The sequence below is a fragment of the Oncorhynchus gorbuscha genome, linkage group LG11 (genome assembly GCF_021184085.1).
Source record: "Oncorhynchus gorbuscha isolate QuinsamMale2020 ecotype Even-year linkage group LG11, OgorEven_v1.0, whole genome shotgun sequence".
Classification (NCBI taxonomy): Eukaryota; Metazoa; Chordata; class Actinopteri; order Salmoniformes; family Salmonidae; genus Oncorhynchus; species Oncorhynchus gorbuscha.
Window position 1 is genome coordinate 6,827,540 of NC_060183.1, and position 18,556 is coordinate 6,846,095.

Sequence of the window (18,556 nt, forward strand, 5' to 3'; positions counted from 1 at the left end):
GACATACTAGACATACTGCTACTAGACATACTAGACATTCTGCTACTAGACATACTAGACATACTGCTACTAGACATTCTGCTACTAGACATACTAGACATTCTGCTACTAGACATACTAGACATACTGCTACTAGACATACTGCTACTAGACATACTGGACATTCTGCTACTAGAAATTCTGCTATTAGACATTCTGCTACTAGACATACTGCTACTAGACATACTGCTACTAGACATACAGCTACTAGACATACAGGACATTCTGCTACTAGAAATTCTGCTACTAGACATACTGCTACTAGACATACTGCTACTAGACATACAGCTACTAGACATTCTGCTACTAGACATACTGCTACTAGACATACAGCTACTAGACATACAGCTACTAGACATTCTGCTACTAGACATACTGCTACTAGACATTCTGCTACTAGACATACTGCTACTAGACATTCTGCTACTAGACATTCTGCTATTAGACAAACTGCTACTAGACATTCTGCTACTAGACATTCTGCTACTAGACATTCTGCTATTAGACATACTGCTATTAGACATTCTGCTATTAGACCTACTAGACATACTGCTACTAGACATACTGCTATGAGACATACTGCTATTAGACATTCTGCTATTAGACATTCTGCTACTAGACATTATGCTACTAGACATTATGCTACTAGACATTCTGCTACTAGACATACTGCTATTAGACATTCTGCTACTAGACATTCTGCTATTAGACATTCTGCTACTAGACATTCTGCTATTAGACATTCTGCTACTAGACATTCTGCTATTAGACATACTGCTACTAGACATTCTGCTACTAGACATTCTGCTATTAGACATACTGCTACTAGACATTCTGCTACTAGACATACTAGACATACTGCTACTAGACATACTGCTACTAGACATACTAGACATACTGCTACTAGACATTCTGCTACTAGACATACTAGACATACTGCTACTAGACATTCTGCTACTAGACATTCTGCTACTAGACATTCTGCTACTAGACATTCTGCTACTAGACATACTAGACATACTGCTACTAGACATTCTGCTACTAGACATTCTGCTACTAGACATTCTGCTACTAGACATTCTGCTACTAGACATACTAGACATACTGCTACTAGACATTCTGCTACTAGACATTCTGCTACTAGACATTCTGCTACTAGACATACTAGACATTCTGCTACTAGACATTCTGCTACTAGACATTCTGCTACTAGACATACTAGACATTCTGCTACTAGACATTCTGCTACTAGACATTCTGCTACTAGACATTCTGCTACTAGACATACTAGACATACTGCTACTAGACATTCTGCTACTAGACATTCTGCTACTAGACATTCTGCTACTAGACATACTAGACATACTGCTACTAGACATTCTGCTACTAGACATACTGCTACTAGACATTCTGCTACTAGACATTCTGCTACTAGACATTCTGCTACTAGACATTCTGCTACTAGACATACTAGACATACTGCTACTAGACATTCTGCTACTAGACATACTAGACATACTGCTACTAGACATTCTGCTACTAGACATTCTGCTACTAGACATACTAGACATACTGCTACTAGACATACTGCTACTAGACATACTGCTACTAGACATTCTGCTATTAGACATACTGCTACTAGACATTCTGCTATTAGACATACTGCTACTAGACATTCTGCTACTAGACATACTAGACATACTGCTACTAGACATTCTGCTACTAGACATTCTGCTACTAGACATACTAGACATACTGCTACTAGACATACTGCTACTAGACATACTAGACATACTGCTACTAGACATTCTGCTACTAGACATTCTGCTACTAGACATACTAGACATACTGCTACTAGACATACTGCTACTAGACATACTAGACATTCTGCTACTAGACATACTAGACATACTGCTACTAGACATACTAGACATACTGCTACTAGACATTCTGCTACTAGACATACTAGACATACTGCTACTAGACATACTAGACATACTGCTACTAGACATACTAGACATTCTGCTACTAGACATACTAGACATACTGCTACTAGACATTCTGCTACTAGACATACTGCTACTAGACATACTAGACATACTGCTACTAGACATTCTGCTACTAGACATACTAGACATACTGCTACTAGACATTCTGCTACTAGACATTCTGCTACTAGACATACTAGACATACTGCTACTAGACATACTGCTACTAGACATACTAGACATACTGCTACTAGACATTCTGCTACTAGACATACTAGACATACTGCTACTAGACATACTAGACATACTGCTACTAGACATACTAGACATTCTGCTACTAGACATACTAGACATTCTGCTACTAGACATACTGCTACTAGACATTCTGCTACTAGACATACTGCTACTAGACATACTAGACATTCTGCTACTAGACATACTAGACATTCTGCTACTAGACATACTGCTACTAGACATTCTGCTACTAGACATACTGCTACTAGACATACTAGACATACTGCTACTAGACATTCTGCTACTAGACATACTAGACATTCTGCTACTAGACATTCTGCTACTAGACATACTAGACATACTGCTACTAGACATTCTGCTACTAGACATACTAGACATACTGCTACTAGACATACTAGACATTCTGCTACTAGACATACTAGACATACTGCTATTAGACATTCTGCTATTAGACATACTGCTATTAGACATTCTGCTACTAGACATTCTGCTATTAGACATTCTGCTATTAGACATACTGCTACTAGACATTCTGCTATTAGACATTCTGCTACTAGACATTCTGCTATTAGACATACTGCTACTAGACATTCTGCTATTAGACATACTGCTACTAGACATTCTGCTATTAGACATACTGCTACTAGACATTCTGCTATTAGACATACTGCTACTAGACATACTAGACATACTGCTACTAGACATTCTGCTACTAGACATTCTGCTATTAGACATTCTGCTATTAGACATACTGCTACTAGACATTCTGCTATTAGACATTCTGCTACTAGACATTCTGCTACTAGACATTCTGCTATTAGACATTCTGCTATTAGACATACTGCTACTAGACATTCTGCTATTAGACATTCTGCTACTAGACATACTGCTACTAGACATACTAGACATACTGCTATTAGACATTCTGCTACTAGACATACTGCTATTAGACATTCTGCTATTAGACATTCTGCTACTAGACATTCTGCTATTAGACATACTGCTACTAGACATACTGCTATTAGACATTCTGCTACTAGACATTCTGCTACTAGACATTCTGCTATTAGACATACTGCTACTAGACATTCTGCTATTAGACATTCTGCTACTAGACATACTGCTATTAGACATTCTGCTATTAGACATTCTGCTACTAGACATACTGCTATTAGACATTCTGCTATTAGACATTCTGCTACTAGACATACTGCTATTAGACATTCTGCTATTAGACATTCTGCTACTAGACATACTGCTATTAGACATTCTGCTATTAGACATTCTGCTACTAGACATTCTGCTACTAGACATACTAGACATAATGCTACTAGACATACTGCTACTAGACATACTGGACATACTGCTACTAGACATTCTGCTACTAGACATTCTGCTACTAGACATTCTGCTATTAGACATACTGCTACTAGACATTCTGCTATTAGACATTCTGCTACTAGACATTCTGCTATTAGACATACTGCTACTAGACATTCTGCTACTAGACATACTGCTACTAGACATTCTGCTACTAGACATACTAGACATACTGCTACTAGACATACTGCTACTAGACATACTAGACATACTGCTACTAGACATTCTGCTACTAGACATACTGCTACTAGACATACTGCTACTAGACATACTGCTACTAGACATACTGCTACTAGACATACTGCTACTAGACATTCTGCTACTAGACATACTGCTACTAGACATACTAGACATACTGCTACTAGACATACTGCTACTAGACATACTGCTACTAGACATACTGCTACTAGACATACTGCTACTAGACATACTGCTACTAGACATACTAGACATTCTGCTACTAGACATACTGCTACTAGACATACTGCTACTAGACATACTGCTACTAGACATACTAGACATACTGCTACTAGACATACTGCTACTAGACATACTAGACATACTGCTACTAGACATACTGCTACTAGACATACTAGACATACTGCTACTAGACATACTGCTACTAGACATACTAGACATACTGCTACTAGACATTCTGCTACTAGACATACTAGACATACTGCTACTAGACATTCTGCTACTAGACATACTAGACATACTGCTACTAGACATACTGCTACTAGACATACTAGACATACTGCTACTAGACATTCTGCTACTAGACATTCTGCTATTAGACATACTGCTACTAGACATTCTGCTACTAGACATACTGCTACTAGACATACTGCTACTAGACATACTAGACATACTGCTACTAGACATACTAGACATACTGCTACTAGACATACTGCTACTAGACATACTAGACATACTGCTACTAGACATTCTGCTATTAGACATACTGCTACTAGACATACTGCTACTAGACATACTAGACATACTGCTACTAGACATACTAGACATACTGCTACTAGACATTCTGCTACTAGACATACTGCTACTAGACATACTGCTACTAGACATACTAGACATACTGCTACTAGACATACTAGACATACTGCTACTAGACATACTGCTACTAGACATACTAGACATACTGCTACTAGACATTCTGCTACTAGACATACTAGACATACTGCTACTAGACATACTGCTACTAGACATACTAGACATACTGCTACTAGACATACTAGACATTCTGCTACTAGACATTCTGCTACTAGACATACTAGACATACTGCTACTAGACATTCTGCTACTAGACATACTGCTACTAGACATACTAGACATACTGCTACTAGACATACTGCTACTAGACATACTAGACATACTGCTACTAGACATACTAGACATACTGCTACTAGACATACTAGACATACTGCTACTAGACATACTGCTACTAGACATACTAGACATACTGCTACTAGACATTCTGCTACTAGACATACTAGACATACTGCTACTAGACATACTGCTACTAGACATACTAGACATACTGCTACTAGACATACTAGACATTCTGCTACTAGACATTCTGCTACTAGACATACTAGACATACTGCTACTAGACATACTAGACATTCTGCTACTAGACATTCTGCTACTAGACATACTAGACATACTGCTACTAGACATACTGCTACTAGACATACTGCTACTAGACATACTGCTACTAGACATACTGCTACTAGACATACTGCTACTAGACATACTGCTACTAGACATACTGCTACTAGACATTCTGCTACTAGACATACTGCTACTAGACATACTAGACATACTGCTACTAGACATACTGCTACTAGACATACTAGACATACTGCTACTAGACATACTAGACATTCTGCTACTAGACATTCTGCTACTAGATATACTAGACATACTGCTACTAGACATTCTGCTACTAGACATACTGCTACTAGACATTCTGCTACTAGACATACTAGACATACTGCTACTAGACATTCTGCTACTAGACATACTGCTACTAGACATACTAGACATTCTGCTACTAGACATACTAGACATTCTGCTACTAGACATACTAGACATTCTGCTACTAGACATACTGCTACTAGACATACTAGACATACTGCTACTAGACATACTAGACATACTGCTACTAGACATACTAGACATTCTGCTACTAGACATTCTGCTACTAGACATACTAGACATACTGCTACTAGACATTCTGCTACTAGACATACTGCTACTAGACATACTAGACATACTGCTACTAGACATACTGCTACTAGACATACTAGACATACTGCTACTAGACATACTAGACATACTGCTACTAGACATTCTGCTACTAGACATACTAGACATACTGCTACTAGACATTCTGCTACTAGACATTCTGCTACTAGACATACTGCTACTAGACATACTGCTAATAGACATACTAGACATACTGCTACTAGACATTCTGCTACTAGACATTCTGCTACTAGACATTCTGCTACTAGACATACTGCTACTAGACATTCTGCTACTAGACATACTGCTACTAGACATTCTGCTACTAGACATACTGCTACTAGACATACTGCTACTAGACATTCTGCTACTAGACATACTGCTACTAGACATACTGCTACTAGACATTCTGCTACTAGACATTCTGCTACTAGACATACTGCTACTAGACATTCTGCTACTAGACATACTGCTACTAGACATACTGCTACTAGACATTCTGCTACTAGACATTCTGCTACTAGACATACTGCTACTAGACATTCTGCTAATAGACATACTAGACATACTGCTACTAGACATTCTGCTACTAGACATACTGCTACTAGACATACTGCTACTAGACATACTGCTAATAGACATACTAGACATACTGCTACTAGACATTCTGCTACTAGACATACTGCTACTAGACATACTGCTACTAGACATACTGCTAATAGACATACTAGACATACTGCTACTAGACATTCTGCTACTAGACATACTGCTATTAGACATACTGCTACTAGACATACTGGACATTCTGCTACTAGACATACTGCTACTAGACATACTGCTACTAGACATACTGCTAATAGACATACTAGACATACTGCTACTAGACATTCTGCTATTAGACATTCTGCTACTAGACATTCTGCTATTAGACATACTGCTACTAGACATACTGCTACTAGACATTCTGCTACTAGACATTCTGCTATTAGACATACTGCTACTAGACATACTGCTACTAGACATACTGCTACTAGACATTCTGCTACTAGACATTCTGCTACTAGACATACTGGACATACTGCTACTAGACATTCTGCTACTAGACATACTGGACATTCTGCTACTAGACATTCTGCTACTAGACATTCTGCTACTAGACATACTGGACATACTGCTACTAGACATTCTGCTACTAGACATACTGGACATACTGCTACTATACATTCTGCTACTAGACATTCTGCTACTAGACATACTGGACATACTGCTACTATACATTCTGCTACTAGACATTCTGCTACTAGACATACTGGACATACTGCTACTAGACATACTGCTACTAGACATTCTGCTACTAGACATACTGCTACTAGACATACTGGACATACTGCTACTATACATTCTGCTACTAGACATACTGCTACTAGACATTCTGCTACTAGACATTCTGCTACTAGACATACTGGACATTCTGCTACTAGACATACTGGACATACTGCTACTAGACATTCTGCTACTAGACATACTGGACATACTGCTACTATACATTCTGCTACTAGACATTCTGCTACTAGACATACTGGACATACTGCTACTATACATTCTGCTACTAGACATACTGCTACTAGACATACTGGACATACTGCTACTATACATTCTGCTACTAGACATTCTGCTACTAGACATACTGGACATACTGCTACTATACATTCTGCTACTAGACATTCTGCTACTAGACATACTGGACATACTGCTACTAGACATTCTGCTACTAGACATTCTGCTACTAGACATACTGCTACTAGACATTCTGCTACTAGACATACTGCTACTAGACATTCTGCTACTAGACATACTGCTACTAGACATACTGCTACTAGACATTCTGCTACTAGACATACTGCTACTAGACATACTGCTACTAGACATTCTGCTACTAGACATTCTGCTACTAGACATACTGCTACTAGACATTCTGCTACTAGACATACTGCTACTAGACATACTGCTACTAGACATTCTGCTACTAGACATTCTGCTACTAGACATACTGCTACTAGACATTCTGCTAATAGACATACTAGACATACTGCTACTAGACATTCTGCTACTAGACATACTGCTACTAGACATACTGCTACTAGACATACTGCTAATAGACATACTAGACATACTGCTACTAGACATTCTGCTACTAGACATACTGCTACTAGACATACTGCTACTAGACATACTGCTACTAGACATACTAGACATACTGCTACTAGACATTCTGCTACTAGACATACTGCTATTAGACATACTGCTACTAGACATACTGGACATTCTGCTACTAGACATACTGCTACTAGACATACTGCTACTAGACATACTGCTATTAGACATACTAAACATACTGCTACTAGACATACTGCTACTAGACATTCTGCTATTAGACATTCTGCTATTAGACATACTAGACATACTGCTACTAGACATTCTGCTACTAGACATTCTGCTACTAGACATACTGCTACTAGACATACTGCTACTAGACATACTGCTACTAGACATTCTGCTACTAGACATTCTGCTACTAGACATACTGGACATACTTCTACTAGACATTCTGCTATTAGACATTCTGCTATTAGACATTCTGCTACTAGACATTCTGCTACTAGACATTCTGCTACTAGACATACTGACATACTGCTACTAGACATTCTGCTACTAGACATACTGGACATACTGCTACTAGACATTCTGCTACTAGACATTCTGCTACTAGACATACTGGACATACTGCTACTAGACATTCTGCTACTAGACACATACTAGACATACTGCTACTAGACATACTGCTACTAGACATTCTGCTACTAGACATTCTGCTACTAGACATACTAGACATACTGCTACTAGACATTCTGCTACTAGACATACTGCTACTAGACATTCTGCTACTAGACATTCTGCTACTAGACATACTGGACTAGACATACTGCTACTAGACATTCTGCTACTAGACATTCTGCTACTAGACATACTGCTACTAGACATTCTGCTACTAGACATTCTGCTACTAGACATACTGCTACTAGACATACTGCTACTAGACATACTGCTACTAGACATTCTGCTACTAGACATACTGCTACTAGACATACTGGACATACTGCTACTATACATTCTGCTACTAGACATTCTGCTACTAGACATTCTGCTACTAGACATACTGGACATACTGCTACTAGACATACTGCTACTAGACATACTGGACATACTGCTACTATACATACTGCTACTAGACATACTGCTACTAGACATACTGCTACTAGACATTCTGCTACTAGACATTCTGCTACTAGACATACTGGACATTCTGCTATTAGACATTCTGCTACTAGACATTCTGCTACTAGACATTCTGCTACTAGACATACTGCTACTAGACATACTGCTACTAGACATACTGCTACTAGACATTCTGCTATTAGACATTCTGCAAATAGACATTCTGCTAATAGACATTCTGCTAATAGACATACTGGACATACTTCTACTAGACATTCTGCTACTAGACATTCTGCTACTAGACATTCTGCTATTAGACATACTGCTACTAGACATACTGCTACTAGACATACTGCTACTAGACATTCTGCTACTAGACATTCTGCTACTAGACATACTGCTACTAGACATACTAGACATACTGCTACTAGACATACTGCTACTAGACATACTGCTACTAGACATTCTGCTATTAGACATTCTGCTACTAGACATTCTGCTACTAGACATACTGCTACTAGACATACTGCTACTAGACATTCTGCTACTAGACATTCTGCTACTAGACATTCTGCTACTAGACATACTGCTACTAGACATACTGCTACTAGACATACTGCTACTAGACATTCTGCTACTAGACATACTGCTACTAGACATACTGCTACTAGACATACTGCTACTAGACATTCTGCTACTAGACATTCTGCTACTAGACATACTGCTACTAGACATACTGCTATTAGACATTCTGCTAGACATACTACTGCTACTAGACATACTAGACATACTGCTACTAGACATTCTGCTACTAGACATTCTGCTACTAGACATACTGCTACTAGACATACTGCTACTAGACATACTGCTACTAGACATACTGCTACTAGACATACTGCTACTAGACATTCTGCTACTAGACATACTGCTACTAGACATACTGCTACTAGACATTCTGCTACTAGACATACTGGACATACTGCTACTAGACATACTGCTACTAGACATACTGGACATACTGCTACTAGACATACTGCTACTAGACATACTGCTACTAGACATACTGGACATACTGCTACTAGACATACTGCTACTAGACATACTGCTACTAGACATTCTGCTACTAGACATACTGCTACTAGACATACTGCTACTAGACATACTGCTACTAGACATTCTGCTACTAGACATACTGCTACTAGACATACTGCTACTAGACATACTGCTACTAGACATACTGCTACTAGACATACTGCTACTAGACATACTGCTACTAGACATACTGCTACTAGACATACTGCTACTAGACATACTGCTACTAGACATTCTGCTACTAGACATACTGCTATTAGACATACTGCTACTAGACATATTCTGCTACTAGACATACTGCTACTAGACATACTGCTACTAGACATACTGCTACTAGACATACTGCTACTAGACATACTGCTACTAGACATTCTGCTACTAGACATACTAGACATACTGCTACTAGACATACTGCTACTAGACATTCTGCTACTAGACATACTGCTACTAGACATACTGCTACTAGACATACTGCTACTAGACATTCTGCTACTAGACACTGCTACTAGACATACTGCTACTAGACATACTGCTACTAGACATACTGCTACTAGACATACTGCTACTAGACATTCTGCTACTAGACATACTGCTACTAGACATTCTGCTACTAGACATACTAGACATACTGCTACTAGACATACTGCTACTAGACATACTGCTACTAGACATACTGCTACTAGACATTCTGCTACTAGACATTCTGCTACTAGACATACTGCTACTAGACATACTGCTACTAGACATACTGCTACTAGACATACTGCTACTAGACATTCTGCTACTAGACATACTGCTACTAGACATACTGCTACTAGACATTCTGCTACTAGACATTCTGCTACTAGACACTGCTACTAGACATACTGCTACTAGACATTCTGCTACTAGACATACTGCTACTAGACATTCTGCTATTAGACATTCTGCTACTAGACATACTGCTACTAGACATTCTGCTACTAGACATTCTGCTACTAGACATACTGCTACTAGACATTCTGCTACTAGACATACTAGACATACTGCTACTAGACATTCTGCTACTAGACATACTGCTACTAGACATACTGCTACTAGACATTCTGCTACTAGACATTCTGCTACTAGACATACTGCTACTAGACATTCTGCTACTAGACATTCTGCTACTAGACATACTGCTACTAGACATTCTGCTACTAGACATACTAGACATACTGCTACTAGACATTCTGCTACTAGACATTCTGCTACTAGACATTCTGCTACTAGACATACTGCTACTAGACATTCTGCTACTAGACATACTGCTACTAGACATACTAGACATTCTACTAGACACTTCTGCTACTAGACATACTAGACATGCTACTAGACATTCTGCTACTAGACATACTAGACATACTGCTACTAGACATTCTGCTACTAGACATACTGGACATACTGCTACTAGACATTCTGCTACTAGACATACTGCTACTAGACATTCTGCTACTAGACATTCTGCTACTAGACATTCTGCTATACTAGACATACTGCTACTAGACATTCTGCTACTAGACATACTAGACATACTGCTACTAGACATACTGCTACTAGACATTCTGCTACTAGACATTCTGCTACTAGACATAGACATACTGCTACTAGACATTCTGCTACTAGACATTCTGCTACTACTGCTACTAGACATTCTGCTACTAGACATTCTGCTACTAGACATTCTGCTACTAGACATTCTGCTACTAGACATACTGCTACTAGACATTCTGCTACTAGACATTCTGCTACTAGACATACTGCTACTAGACATTCTGCTACTAGACATACTGCTACTAGACATTCTGCTACTAGACATACTGGACATACTGCTACTAGACATTCTGCTACTAGACATACTGCTACTAGACATACTGCTACTAGACATTCTGCTACTAGACATTCTGCTACTAGACATTCTGCTACTAGACATTCTGCTACTAGACATTCTGCTACTAGACATACTGCTACTAGACATACTAGACATACTGCTACTAGACATTCTGCTACTAGACATTCTGCTACTAGACATTCTGCTACTAGACATTCTGCTACTAGACATTCTGCTATTAGACATACTGCTACTAGACATTCTGCTACTAGACATTCTGCTACTAGACATTCTGCTACTAGACATTCTGCTACTAGACATTCTGCTACTAGACATACTGCTACTAGACATTCTGCTACTAGACATACTGCTACTAGACATTCTGCTACTAGACATTCTGCTACTAGACATTCTGCTACTAGACATTCTGCTACTAGACATTCTGCTACTAGACATTCTGCTACTAGACATTCTGCTACTAGACATTCTGCTACTAGACATTCTGCTACTAGACATTCTGCTACTAGACATTCTGCTACTAGACATACTAGACATTCTGCTACTAGACACATACTAGACATTCTGCTATTAGACATTCTGCTACTAGACATTCTGCTACTAGACATTCTGCTACTAGACATTCTGCTACTAGACATTCTGCTACTAGACATTCTGCTATTAGACATTCTGCTACTAGACATTCTGCTATTAGACATTCTGCTACTAGACATTCTGCTACTAGACATTCTGCTACTAGAGACATTCTGCTACTAGACATTCTGCTACTGGACATTCTGCTACTAGACATTCTGCTACTAGACATTCTGCTACTAGACATTCTGCTACTAGACATTCTGCTACTAGACATTCTGCTACTAGACATTCTGCTACTAGACATTCTGCTACTAGACATTCTGCTACTAGACATACTAGACATACTGCTACTAGACATTCTGCTACTAGACATTCTGCTACTAGACATACTGCTACTAGACATTCTGCTACTAGACATACTGCTACTAGACATACTGCTACTAGACATACTAGACATTCTGCTACTAGACATTCTGCTATTAGACATTCTGCTATTAGACATTCTGCTACTAGACATTCTGCTACTAGACATTCTGCTACTAGACATTCTGCTACTAGACATTCTGCTACTAGACTTTGCTACTAGACATTCTGCTATTAGACATTCTGCTATTAGACATTCTGCTACTAGACATTCTGCTACTAGACATTCTGCTACTAGACATTCTGCTACTAGACATTCTGCTACTAGACATTCTGCTATTAGACATTCTGCTATTAGACATTCTGCTACTAGACATTCTGCTACTAGACATTCTGCTATTAGACATTCTCTAGACATTCTGCTACTAGACATTCTGCTACTAGACATTCTGCTACTAGACATTCTGCTACTAGACATTCTGCTACTAGACATACTGCTACTAGACATACTAGACATACTGCTACTAGACATTCTGCTACTAGACATACTGCTACTAGACATACTGCTACTAGACATTCTGCTACTAGACATTCTGCTATTAGACATTCTGCTACTAGACATTCTGCTACTAGACATTCTGCTACTAGACATTCTGCTACTAGACATTCTGCTACTAGACATTCTGCTACTAGACATTCTGCTATTAGACATTCTGCTATTAGACATTCTGCTACTAGACATTCTGCTACTAGACATTCTGCTACTAGACATTCTGCTACTAGACATTCTGCTACTAGACATTCTGCTATTAGACATTCTGCTACTAGACATTCTGCTACTAGACATACTGGACATTCTGCTATTAGACATTCTGCTACTAGACATTCTGCTACTAGACATTCTGCTACTAGACATTCTGCTACTAGACATTCTGCTACTAGACATTCTGCTACTAGACATACTGCTACTAGACATACTGGACATTCTGCTATTAGACATTCTGCTACTAGACATTCTGCTACTAGACATTCTGCTACTAGACATTCTGCTACTAGACATTCTGCTACTAGACATTCTGCTACTAGACATACTGCTACTAGACATACTAGACATACTGCTACTAGACATTCTGCTACTAGACATTCTGCTATTAGACATTCTGCTATTAGACATTCTGCTATTAGACATTCTGCTACTAGACATTCTGCTATTAGACATTCTGCTATTAGACATTCTGCTATTAGACATTCTGCTATTAGACATTCTGCTACTAGACATTCTGCTACTAGACATTCTGCTACTAGACATTCTGCTACTAGACATTCTGCTACTAGACATTCTGCTACTAGACATTCTGCTACTAGACATTCTAGAATTTATGCTATTAGACATACTACATACTGCTACTAGACATTCTGCTACTAGACATTCTGCTACTAGACATACTAGACATTCTGCTACTAGACATTCTGCTACTAGACATTCTGCTACTAGACATACTGCTACTAGACATACTAGACATACTGCTACTAGACATTCTGCTACTAGACATACTAGACATACTGCTACTAGACATTCTGCTACTAGACATTCTGCTACTAGACATACTAGACATTCTGCTACTAGACATTCTGCTACTAGACATTCTGCTACTAGACATACTAGACATTCTGCTACTAGACATTCTGCTACTAGACATACTAGACATTCTGCTACTAGACATTCTGCTACTAGACATACTAGACATTCTGCTACTAGACATTCTGCTACTAGACATACTAGACATACTGCTACTAGACATTCTGCTATTAGACATACTAGACATTCTGCTACTAGACATACTAGACATTCTGCTACTAGACATTCTGCTACTAGACATTCTGCTATTAGACATTCTGCTACTAGACATTCTGCTACTAGACATTCTGCTACTAGACATTCTGCTACTAGACATTCTGCTACTAGACATTCTGCTACTAGACATTCTGCTACTAGACATTCTGCTACTAGACATACTGCTACTAGACATTCTGCTACTAGACATTCTGCTACTAGACATACTGCTACTAGACATTCTGCTACTAGACATACTGCTACTAGACATTCTGCTTCTAGACATACTGCTAAGACATCATAATTCTACAACATTCCTAAATAAAACGTAGGCCTAATGCCTATTTTAGTTTCCTTTACAAGAAACAAATTACAGTGTTTCATTCCATTTTTATCAACTTTATTTGTACATTCAACTACTAATCGAGTCATAATACTTAATAATGTCCAATTATAGCTAAGGTTGACATAGTAGAAGATAATAATAACTTAACCAGCCAGATGACAGGTGAAATTATTTGCCATATTCCTAAAAAAGCACCTGTGACCTGGTCTCTCTGAAGAGGTTCAGTAGCATGGTCTCTCTGAAGAGGTTCAGTAGCATGGTCTCTCTGAAGTGGTTCAGTGGCCTGGTCTCTCTGAAGTGGTTCAGTGGCCTGGTCTCTCTGAAGTGGTTCAGTGGCCTGGTCTCTCTGAAGTGGTTCAGTGGCCTGGTCTCTCTGAAGAGGTTCCCTGGCATGGTCTCTCTGAAGAGGTTCAGTCACATGGTCTCTCTGAAGAGGTTCAGTGGCATGGTCTCTCTGAAGAGGTTCAGTCACATGGTCTCTCTGAAGAGGTTCAGTCACATGGTCTCTCTGAAGAGGTTCAGTCACATGGTCTCTCTGAAGAGGTTCAGTCACATGGTCTCTCTGAAGAGGTTCAGTGACCTGGTCTCTCTGAAGAGGTTCAGTCACATGGTCTCTCTGAAGAGGTTCCCTGGCATGGTCTCTCTGAAGTGGTGCAGTGGCATGGTCTCTCTGAAGAGGTTCCCTGGCATGGTCTCTCTGAAGTGGTTCCGTGGCATGGTCTCTCTCGGTCTCTCTCTCGCTGCTCCTGAGGTATGTGCCAATGGGATGCAGTGTTTTTGATTAGTGAAATTGTAACTTACGTTTGTATTCTGTTTTAGTTTTTCCTATGGCGGGAAGGGGAAAGCACCTAGGGAGTGTTTAGGCAAGAGGCCTGCGGGCATACATAACCCATAGTATTTACAGTCTATACACACTAGGTAAGACCTGTCGGACCACCCCTGTATTTTGGCAGGAGCACAGTACAGGTGGTGGGCAACATCTACATAAGTCACATAAATAGGAGAGGAGACTTTGACATTTACTTTCTTTGCCGGTCATCCCTCCCAGACCCTTTTCCCCTGTACCATGTAAAGGAATACATTCCCAGTAAGGTGTCAATTCTGCCATACCTTTTATCATCATTACTCACACCTACAGTCCCATACCTCTGTTATCCTTACTCACACCTACAGTCCCATACCTCTGTTATCCTTACTCACACCTACAGTCCCATACCTCTGTCATCCTTACTCACACCTACAGTCCCATACCTCTGTCATCCTTACTCACACCTACAGTCCCATACCTCTGTCATCCTTACTCACACCTACAGTCCTATACCTCTGTCATCCTTACTCACACCTACAGTCCCATACCTCTGTCATCCTTACTCATCACCTACAGTCCCATACCTCTGTCATCCTTACTCACACCTACAGTCCCATACCTCCCTGTTATCCTTCTCACACCTACAGTCCCATACCTCTGTTATCCTTACTCACACCTACAGTCCCATACCTCTGTTATCCTTACTCCACCTCCCAGTCCCTACCTCTGTTCCCAGATCCTTACTCACACCTACAGTCCCAGACCTCTGTCATCCTTACCCACACCTACAGTCCCATACCTCTGTCATCCTTACTCACACCTACAGTCCCATACCTCTGTCATCCTTACTCACACCTACAGTCCCATACCTCTGTCATCCTTACTCACACCTACAGTCCCATACCTCTGTTATCCTTACTCGCACCTACAGTCCCATACCTCTGTTATCCATTACTCCCAGACTCCTGTCTCAGTCCCATACCTCTGTTATCCTGTTACTCGCCACCTACAGTCCCATACCTCTGTTATCCTCCCAGACTCCTGTCTCACCTACAGTCCCATACCTCTGTTGTCATTCCATACTCCTTTACTCCACAGGGAGATGAGTTGTCTCAGAGTGTTGCCATCCTCCTAAGAATATCGTACTGTACACAGACCGGTGTGGCAACCAATCAGAGCTGCAGTAGGCCTATATGCAAATAGACCATTGCCATATATGGATCTGTCATTCACTTTCAACTGGACTGTGTTTACAGCATCCCAGACTCCTGTCATGATTAGATTAGCTTCTTTTGAGATCCTCCCAGACTGCATGTCTCACGTGTACACCTCCCAGACTTTGTTCATATCCTTTGCTAGATAGTGAGTTATAAGCACAGTTATAGGTCATTTGTAGTCACCAATGGGGGAGTGATATTTCCTACAAGAGCACAGTACATGCACATTTCTAGACATCTTTGAAAAGCAAGTCCCTAAAGACTTTGTCTTTTGACTTTTAATGGGCCATCCCTCCCAGACTTTTGAGACATGCTTGTCTAAACCAGTAGCCAATGGTCGAAGGGTAGAATGTGTCTGATTCTCTGTAAATGGTATGGAAATAATCATGCATTTAATTTTGGAAAGTGGTTTCTTGCATCAAACAACACAACATTTTCAGTCACCTCCTTGTCTGCAGGTTAAGTTGATGAACAGGTTAATGTCGAGCCCTGAATGTTTCTTTTTTTCTTCAAAAGTCTCATGGAATGAAGGGCTACATTGAACACCACCCGTTGGCTGCTACTGTAGTCTGAATGATAGAACAGCTATTTCCATGTTAAACCCATAAGCTCGTCCTTATTTTCTACACAAACCATCATTTTCTCACCGTGCCATCCCTCCCAGACTCCTGTCTCACCGTGCCATCCCTCCCAGACTCCTGTCTCACCGTGCCATCCCTCCCAGACTCCTGTCTCACCGTGGCAGCTCAGGCATTGGCAGTCAACATCAAATCTCAGTTGGCTCTGTTCAGTTTTTCTGTGTCAAGTCAATATCTAATCCTCCATCTGACTCCAACTCATCTAAATTCTGCAGCATCTGCACTTGCAATGCTTATTTGGTTGGTCATTGTATGTTGTACTCAATCTCTGATTTGTCTCTCTGAGAAGAAATATACAATTTCCAGCATTTCATAACATAATTATTAAACCGACCACATCGCCCACCGTTCTTCATCATTACCTTACTGTTCTGAATGAACTCATCCTTGTATCCTGATCGTTCAGATCAATTAATTCACCCTCCTCATCATCCTCATCTTTCAGTTCATTGAAGTCACATTCACCGTTATCAGTTTCTATCGCCCTTTCATCCATTCACCAAATAATTGCGGATTTAAATTGTACGTTTATGTTTCTAGTTTTTTTTTTTTGCTTAGTAGCCAGAGCAATGCTGCCGCGTGAGGGGTCATGTGTTGAATGTAGTG